Below are 9731 nucleotides of genomic sequence, written 5' to 3'. Positions count from 1 at the left end.
GCCAACCGATCACGTCGACACCATCATTGGAGGCAAAGTGTCCATCGAGACCAAACGAGAACGCAAGTTGCTCGCCCGCGCTTGCTTGAACGTGGCCAACGCTGACAACCTCATCGCCGATCTGCGGCTTCCCTCCTTGGTCTCACCGCGAGATCTCCTTTAGCAGAAAGGACCAATGGGCCGCTATACCTGAGCCAGGGCGTTTTCCCCTGGTTCTCGATTCGTGTATCAACAAGGCTCAGTTCGACAGAGTGCTGGTTGACGGCGGCAGCTCCATCGATATACTGTTCAAGAACAGTTTGCCAGCTCTGAAGATAACCAGGCTGATCTCAAGCCATATGAGGCACAGTTCTGGGGTGTTCTCCCCTGGACAGAGCTCTACACCTCTCGGGCAGATCACGCTACCTGTGCAATTTGGTACCCTAGACCACTTCGCACTGACTACGTCAACTTCGTGGTCGCTGACTTCGAAGGCACCTACCATGCTATCCTTGGTCGACCAGCGCTCACCAAGTTCATGGCCATACCTCACTATAGGTATTTGGTGCTCAAGATGCCTACTGAGAAGGGGGTTCTAACTCTTAGGGGCAACGTGTACGCAGCTTACACCTACGAGGATGACAGCTTCAAAATAGCAGAGGCTCACGACCTCTCTATTCTCATGGCTGAGACCATGCTCGACGCCAAGAAGACGCCAGTCCGACCACCTAGAGATCCTAGAGCTCAGAGGCCCCACGCAAGAACGTCAAGTCCAAAGAGCACAAAGCGATCCAGCTGGTCGACGGTGATCCCAGCAAAATGGCCCTTATCGGGGCCAACCTAGATCCTAAATAGGAAGACGCGCTCGTCAGGTTCTTGAGGAGCAACGTGAGTGTGTTCGCATGGAAACCCGCTGACATGCCTGGTGTACCTTAGAACTTGATCGAGCACTCCTTAAATGTCGACGGCAAGGCCAAACCTATCAAGCAGAAGCTACGACGGTTCGCTCGCGACAAAAAGGAGGCTATTAGGGTAGAAGTTACATGGCTTTTGGCAGCCAGATTTATCAAAGAAGTGTATCATCCGGAGTGGTTAGCCAACCCAGGTTCTTGTACGCAAAAAGAATAATGAATGGAGAATGTGCGTTGATTACACTGATCTCAACAAACACTGCCCTAAAGACCCCTTCGGCTTACCTCGCATAGACGAGGTCGTAGATTCAACTGCCGGTTGCGAGTTGCTGTCCTTTCTCGATTGCTACTCTAGGTTATCACCAGATCGCTCTCAAAAAGGACGACCAGATCAAGACATCATTCATCACACCTTTCGGTGCCTACTGCTACACGACCATGTCGTTTAGGGCTTAAGAACGCCGGGGCTACCTACCAACGCGCCATACAGGCCTGCCTCAAAGATGAGATAAAAGACGACCTCGTCGAGGCTTATGTTGATGATGTAGTTGTCAAAACCAAGGAAGCATATACCCTTGTTGACAACCTAGAACGCACCTTTGCAGCCCTTAACACATTCCAATGAAATTAAACCCAAAGAAGTGCATCTTTGGTGTTCCTTCTGGTATACTGCTTGGCAACGTCCGTCAGTCACGACGGCATACGCCCTAACCCGGAGAAAGTCAAAGCTGTCTTGGACATGAAGCCGCCCAAAAAGGTGAAGGATGTTCAGAAGCTTACCGGATGCATGGCTGCCCTAAGTCAGTTTCATATCAAAATTAGGCAAAAAAGGACTATCATTTTTCAAGATGCTCAAAGCAACCGATAAGTTTGAGTGGTTGGAGGAGGCAGACGCTGCTTTTACACAGCTGAAGTAGTTCCTTACATCACCTCCGGTCCTCACTGCTCCCAGAGAAGACAAAACCCTCCTGCTTTACATTGCGGCAACTAATTGGGTGGTCTCCACTGCCATGGTGGTCGAGCACGATGAGCCCGGCCACGTCTATAAGGTACAGCGACCAATCTATTTCATCAGTGAGGTACTCAATGAATCCAAGACCAGGTACCCACAGATTCAGAAACTGATCTATGCCATACTGATAACATCCCGAAAGTTGAAACATTACTTCGATGGATATCATGTGGTGGTCATGACCGAGTACCCTCTGGGAGACATCATTCGCAACAAGGATGCGAACGGGTGCATCATCAAATGGGCAATGGAGCTATGCCCTTTCTCCTTGGAATTTGCAAGCCATACTACAATCAAGTCTCAGGCACTTATCGATTTCATCATCGAGTGGACAGACTTAAGCACACCTGCCTCTCAGGGGCCCGACGAGTATTGGAAGATGTACTTCGACGGCTCTCTCAACATCGAATGGCGCAGGAGCAGGAGTCCTCTTCATGTCACCATCCAAGGAGCAAGCTCCGATACGTCCTCAGGATTTATTTCCCGGCGTCTAATAACACCACCGAATACGAAGCATGCTTACATGGTCTGCGCATTGCGGTCGAGCTCAGTGTCAAACGTCTCTATGTCTACGGAGACTCAGCTCTGGTCATCAACTAACTCAATAAGGACTGGGATACGACCAGCGAAAAGATGGATGCATACTACAAAGCGATCAGAAAGCTGGAAGGTAAGTTCTATGGCATCGAGTACACACATGTGGTCTGGGACAAAAATCAAGCAGTGGATGCGCTGTCAAAGTTAGGATCATCCTGAGCCAAAGTCCCACATGGCGTATTTGTTCAAGACCTGCTCACGCCTTCCATCAAAGAAGAAGATCCTGCGGTCGACAAGCCTCCAGACCAGCTATTGGTGGCTATGGTTCTGGCGTTTAACACCACCGAACCACCTCCGACCACTAAGGAGCCTGACTGGAGAGTACCTTTCATCAAGTACCTGACAGATGGTAGCAGTTACACCGATCGGACAGAAAACGAGCGCTTGATGTGTCGCAGTAAGCAGTATCTACTCGTCGATGGCAAATTGTGGCGCAAGAACGCGAAGGAGGAAATCTTGATGAAGTGTATAACCCAGGAGGATGGTGAACGTCTCCTAGACCAAATCCACTCTAGCTCCTATGGCAACCACGCGGCCTCGAGAACACTGGTTGGCAAGGCTTTCCGAGCAGGGTTCTATTGGCCGTCAGCCGTAGCCGATGCAGAGAAGCTAGTCCGCCATTGTGAAGGTTGTCAGTTCTTCGCCAAGAGGATCCACGTACGGGCACATGAGATTTAGACGATACCAGCCTCTTGGCCCTTCGCATGCTAGGGACTGGATATGATCAGGCCTTTCAAACCGGCCCCTGGGAAATTTACATGCGTCTTCGTGTTGATCGACAAATTTTCTAAGTGGATAGAGTACATGCCCCTGGTCCAGGCATCTTCAGAAAAGGCTATCACATTCATTGACCAGGTCATCCACCGCTTCGGCATACCTAATAGCATCATCACTGATCTGGGTACTCAGTTCACCAGGAACGCTTTTTGGAACTTCTACGATGAAAGGAGCATAGTAGTAAAATACGTCTCGGTGGCGCATCCTAGAGCTAATGGACAAGTCGAGCGGGCAAATGGTATGATCTTGGGCGCACTTAAGAAGAGGATGTACAGAGAAAATGACAAAGCTCTCGGAAGATGGCTCAAAGAGTTACCAGCCGTGGTCTAGGGTCTCAGAACCCAGCCCAGTCGCAATACCGGCGTATCACCATACTTTATGGTTTATGGCGCTGAGGCAGTGCTCCCAGCAGATATAGCTTTCAGATCAGCACGGGTAGAAAATGTCAACGAAGACAAGGCCAATGAAGTACGAGAGCTAGAAGTGAATAGTGCAGAAGAGAAGCGGCTCGATTCTTGTGTATGTACAGCCAAATACCTCACTGTTTTGCGTAGGTACTACAACAAGAACGTCAAGGAGCGGTTCTTCGTGGTTGGGGACCTGGTCCTGAAGTGGAAGACGAATCAGGCTGGTGTCCACAAACTCGCAACCCCATGGGAAGGGCCCTTCATGATCAAGGAGGTTACACGCCCAACGTCTTACAGGTTAGCTCATCTGGACGGTACAGACGTACCTAATTCATGGCACATCGACAAGCTTAGGCGTTTCTATGCCTAACTACTAAGATATGTACTCCTCTTGTACTTTTGATTTAATTCAATAAAGCTATTATGATTTCTCCGACCACTCTAATGTGTCACTTCGAAGTCTATTGTTATTCTAACTCAACCCATTAAAACCGACCACCATTCCTTCTCGGGTTTTTGGAGCAGGCCCTGTCTCCGGTTCCTCCCAACGCGTGCATGGGATCCGCTCTCTACGCTACGGGTGATCGGCAGGTCTCCTTTGGTTTGACTTGTGTGTGTCTACATGTGCACGAGCTACGCACCTCACACTCCGACCACAAGACAAACCAGGGCCATACAAACCTTTTAGGATGACGTGTCGACTAAACTGGTACAACTAAATAGAACGCTAACATGTTCTCACTTAGTTACACCAACACGATATCTAAGCTTAAATATGTTTTCTACAAAACAAACAAGCTTATGCTGATATACAGTTACGTTACTACAAGCTTGCCTGAAAAGGTCCAAGTTTACAATAACACAACTACATCTTCTACAACTATAGCCTACACTAATGGCTGGTTGGGGGATGCGGCACCTGCTGCTCGCTGGGCCTGACATCGTGCAAGGGTCTCAGGGACTCTGGCATTGATCGAGCTAAAGAAGATGGCCCCGCCGAGGCCTGGCTGGTTGAGACCGCAGGCTTCGCCGGTTGGCTTAAAAATGACAGCGCTTCCAGCTAACTTGTTGATGGCGTTCCCTGTACAGGTGCTGTCCCGCCTCCACATAGGTTAATGTCGCCAATTATTTTCGCTGACAAGTCCAGCTGGGTCATCCGTAGCTCCTCAGCCTTGTCTGGATCTACCTCCTTCGGGTATCCAGCTTCCAGGCGCTTGAGATTGATCAAGGGGTAGTGAGCACGTACCATGCTTAGCACATGTGCGCCTGTGTACTCACCCGCCTCCTTCACGAACTCCTAGAACCATTCTCATGCCTTTTGGCATCTATCGATCAATCCCAGCTGCAGCGTCCTTGGCACGTCCTCTGTTAGCGCTGGATCGATGAGGTTAAGGACCGGCAAAATGCCCGTTGCCACCTCCTGGCACCGGCTTTTCCAGGTGTCACGATCCTTGGTGAGCTCTAGGCACTACGCCTGCCAGTCGTCATGGTCTTTTATCACGGCCTCCAGATGCTTCTTCGCATTGATTTTTATAACTGCAAACTGTACATGCTGTTAAGACGCTATATTACGCCAAACTACGGTAGGCAATAAAAATAAGCAAAGGGGTTTGGAAAACTTACTTTTCAGCTCCTCTGTCATCTTGGTCGTGTGGTCTCAGAGCTGTGACTGGTCGTGCACTAGTTTTCTGTTGTCCTCTTTCAGGCGATCACACTTCATGACCGCATGACTGTTCTCCTCTCAGAGACGGATCACTTCAGCTTCTAAGCCTACGTTTACAGCTGTTACTACCAACAATGCACCAACACTGGCAGTATTCGTTATGATAAAGTGGCTACTTACTTGTTCTTTCCTGCTCTTTATTACTGAGCTGGATGACCAGGTTCTGGTTCTAGGACTCTTGCTCCACCTTCTCATGGTTGGTGGCTTCAAGTCAGTGGAGCAGGCGTTCTACCTCCGCCGTCAGCTCCTTGTTGCTCGCGGCGATCCCCTTGATCTAGTCGAAGCATTTCTTGCGGTACCTCGCGGTCTTCATTAAGTCCTTTATGCAGATAGCTAAGTAAGACAGCTCGACTAGACAGCAAGATCAAGTGGTGAAGCAAAGCCTACCTGGACCTCCATCACCAGCCGTTTCGTCGCTCGTTCAACTTTTTTGGTCTCTTCGACCTCTGGGATTTCCTCATGGACAACCCATTCGTCGTTCTGCCAATGCGACACATACACATGTTATCGCTTATCTTGCGGGCGGCCCAGGACCTCCTCCACTTCATCCTCTTCGGGCTCTTCTTTGGATCTCGGTGCTGGTCCGGCGTTAGCAGCTTCTGCGATAACTATGGCTTTCCCACGGGCTGCAGCATCGACTAACGTGCTCTGCGCTCTAACCTCCGGCCACTGCTCCTCGGTCTATTCCATTATCCTTGATGTCGAGGTGCTGCCCTCAGTAGGTTTAGCGCTCAGAGCACTCATGCTCGGCTCGGCTCTTCCCTCGACCCCCTGCTCAGGGACTGTTGCCTGACTGTTTGTTTGCTGAGGACCTAACGGATCTTCTGCTATGGGTTCCTCGGTGGCCGGCTGCTAGGTAGTCTACTCTGAAATTAATGGTGAAGCCACGCCGCTTCCGGCTAGCTGGTCCGGACTTTCAGTGGACGCCGAGCTAGTACATCCGAGATAAGTTTAGAAGGCAATCATATTCAATGCAAATTGCTAGCTTACATCAAGGTTACAAATACTTACATGTTGGAGGCACAGAATGATGTGGCGAAGGCGCGTCTCTTCGGCCGTGCTTGCTCCATGTGCTGTGTGGGTGACTCCTGGTCCCCTTCTACATCCAGCACTGTCGCTGGGCCTTGGTGCTCGACCCCTCCGCCGCTTGTCCTTCGCGCTACAGTGGTCGGCGATGTAGGTCCCACCGGCACGGAGGAGCCACCTTACTCCATCGACTCTAGTTGCCTCCTCCTCTTTCGAGGGACGAGTCGAAAGGTGTCTGCATCCTCTCCCTCCTCTGCATCATCGTCCGACAAAGTAAAAATCGCCTAACGATGCTTGTTGGCCACCGACTGCTTACCAGTAGCTTTGGCCGCTGCCTCCTCTCCAGCTCCGAGCACCGCCCAGTCGACGTCCTCGATCCCGACGCTGGTCTAGATGGCTGGGAGAGCTCCTTGTGGCCAATCTACTCCAGGGGGTGGCGACACAAACACTGTCGCTCTATCCCGACCATTAATCTGGGAAACAAGATGGGAGTGAACACAGTAAGTTTCTACCACAATATAAGACTATGGGTATAAGGCAAGATGAGTTACCTTTGGGGTAGGTCAGGCGAGCTTGAAAGCATGCTCGATGTCGCTCAATCTGACATAATTTGGATCAGCTAAGTTAAATAGCTCTCCAATTCTGGCTCTGACTTTGTTTTTGTCAAGCGCCCCCTGCCTCGTCCTCGTCGGGTCCGCGCTACCTTGATACTCGTAGCCAGGATGTACCCTCCTCTAGCAAGGCTGGATCCGTCGGCTGATGAAGCTCCCGACCACGCTTGGACCGTCCAGTTTTTTCCACGGAATCATCCTAAATATTTTTGGAATCTATTCCATGTGCTTGGGCTTCTCTGACCAGCTTGTCCTCTTCTCCGGAATATGCCCCACGTCGCACAGCGTGATCGTATTCGGCTCTTCGTGGATGTAGAACCATTTCTTGTACCAGTCGTCAAGCGACGTGTTCCATGGGCAGTGGAGGTACTGGGCTTTCATGCCATCACGGAGGTTGAGGTACACACCTCTGGCAATCTTCGATCCGCCGCTTCCTTTCTTCCGTAGATAGAAAAGATGGCGGAAAAAATCGAAATGGGGCTAGAAGCCGCCATATGCTTCGCAAAAATGAATGAAGGTGGCGACAAGGAGGATCGAGTTGGGATGCAGATTACAAATCCCAATCTCGTAGTAAAGACAGAGCCCCTAAAGAAAAGGATGAATAGAAACCCCAAATCCCCGCTTAAAGAAGTCTTCGAACACCATGATCTCACCTGGTTGTGGATCGGGGTACCCCTCGCCCTCCGGTGCACGCCATCCTGTGAGCTCCTTGTTGTGGAGTACCCCCATGGTGATGAGGTCTTCAATGGTCTACTCGTTGCTTCTTGATTTCCACCACTCCTTCGCCAAGACTCCGGCTTTCTTCTGCGCATCGCTTTTCGTCATGGATCCGGCCTTGTTGATGAATGAGGAACTGGTGGAGGATTGATTGGTATTAGGGTTGGCGAGAGGAAGAAGATGGCTACGGCTGCGAATGGCAATGGGGTGCGGTAAAAAGTAATTTACCTATCCTATACTGTATTTAACCCAAGAGTTATGCCGTTTCGTTTGTCCAAGATTCTTGGGAGACGTGCGCATGCGCCGTAGATGGTTGTTTTCACAGCCTCGAGATCTATGCCAATATATGCGCCTCTTTGTTGCTAGTGTATGCGCCTCTTTGTTGTCAGTGTGAGAGGGCCCACACTGACGCACCTACTTACAGGTGCCACACAACTGTTTGCTTGAAAAGATAAGAAGGCAGTATGACGTGCTATACCTGTCTACTTTTCTGACCAGACGTGTCAGATTGGACTTGACAGAGCGAGTAAATAAAAAATACACAAAATAATAGTATGAGTGGCATATGGTTTTTGCCACACTTCTCGTGCTCGGGGACTGTCTAGACCACTATCATGCTCGGGGACTGTCCAGACCACCATCGTGCTCGGGGACTATCCAAATCACCATCGTGCTCGGGGACTGTCCAGACCACCATCGTGCTCGGAGACTGTCCAGACCACTATCGTGCTTGGGGACTGTTCCGACCACTCTCATGCTCGGGGACTGCCCCGACCACTCTCCGAACATTGCTCGGAGACTGCTCTCCTCGGCTACGTGTGATTTGTACTCACATACAGTAGAGAGGCTTTTATTTAGACCTTGCTACAAGGCTGATACCTCACCTTCCAGCAAGCTCAGGGACTACATCGCTACGATGCACCTGCCGGTGCACCTCCTATCGCTTGTACGATGATTGGATTTTCAACTTAATTGGGAATTCTTTTTAGACCCTGGCACCACGTGCCTGCGTCACCTACTACCATGCTCGGGGACTAAGTGGGCACACTTCACCTTGTGGTGAATGTGTTTATTTTATCGACCCCTATGCTCTGACTATTGGCCATAACAACTACTATACAAGGATCACTTACATTTCTTTTTAGAAATACAAGTGGACACACTTGATCAGGAAAGAAATCTTTTTTCTTTAGAGCGCCATGCATTCTTCGGACAACTAGAATCTTTGGCTATAATCATGGTTTACTGCTCTCTGTGTGGATCAGAATACTAGCATATTTGCTTGGTCGATGTTTCAACCAGTTGGAGATGACTTGAAGACAGACTACATTAGCCGAAGGAGATCAAACGGCGTGTCGCAACATAATACATGGTACTCGGGGACTAGCTGTGGGGGTATTAACCCCTATACCCTTATGGCTAGGCTTGGGCCAGCCTAGTCCAGGGGGTCTGGTCCACTGGAAGACGACGCGCGGCTCGGCCGATTTGCTCGGAGTCCTGCGCAAGGAGTCAAGACAGACTTGGAGATCAAGCAAGATCCTGGTCGGTTAGAATAGGAATCCTTATCTGGCCACCTATGGTAGTTGTAACCAGTTAGGATTAGTTTCTAGATCTGTAACCCTGCTCCCCAGACTATATAAGGCGGGCAGGGGACCCCTCTAAAAAACATCAACCAAAGGTGCATGCAGCAATGCTTCACCGACCAAATCGACCCACTCGACCAGCCTGATCAGGCTGAGCGGCCAAAACCAACGATCACCGTCTATGTTGATGACATAGTGGTCAAAACGGCTCAAGCTTGCGACCTGATCGCAAACTTGGCCGTGATGTTCGCAAACCTCCGAAGGTTCAACATCAAGTTGAATCCCAAAAAATGTGTTTTTGGGGTTCCAAAGGGGAAACTATTTGGATACATCGTATTCGAGCGCGGCATCGAAGCCAACCCCGAAAAGATCATGGCCATCTCCAACA

The sequence above is a fragment of the Miscanthus floridulus genome, chromosome 17 (genome assembly GCF_019320115.1).
Source record: "Miscanthus floridulus cultivar M001 chromosome 17, ASM1932011v1, whole genome shotgun sequence".
In the NCBI taxonomy this organism is placed as follows: domain Eukaryota; kingdom Viridiplantae; phylum Streptophyta; class Magnoliopsida; order Poales; family Poaceae; genus Miscanthus; species Miscanthus floridulus.
This window is presented reverse-complemented; position numbering follows the sequence as displayed.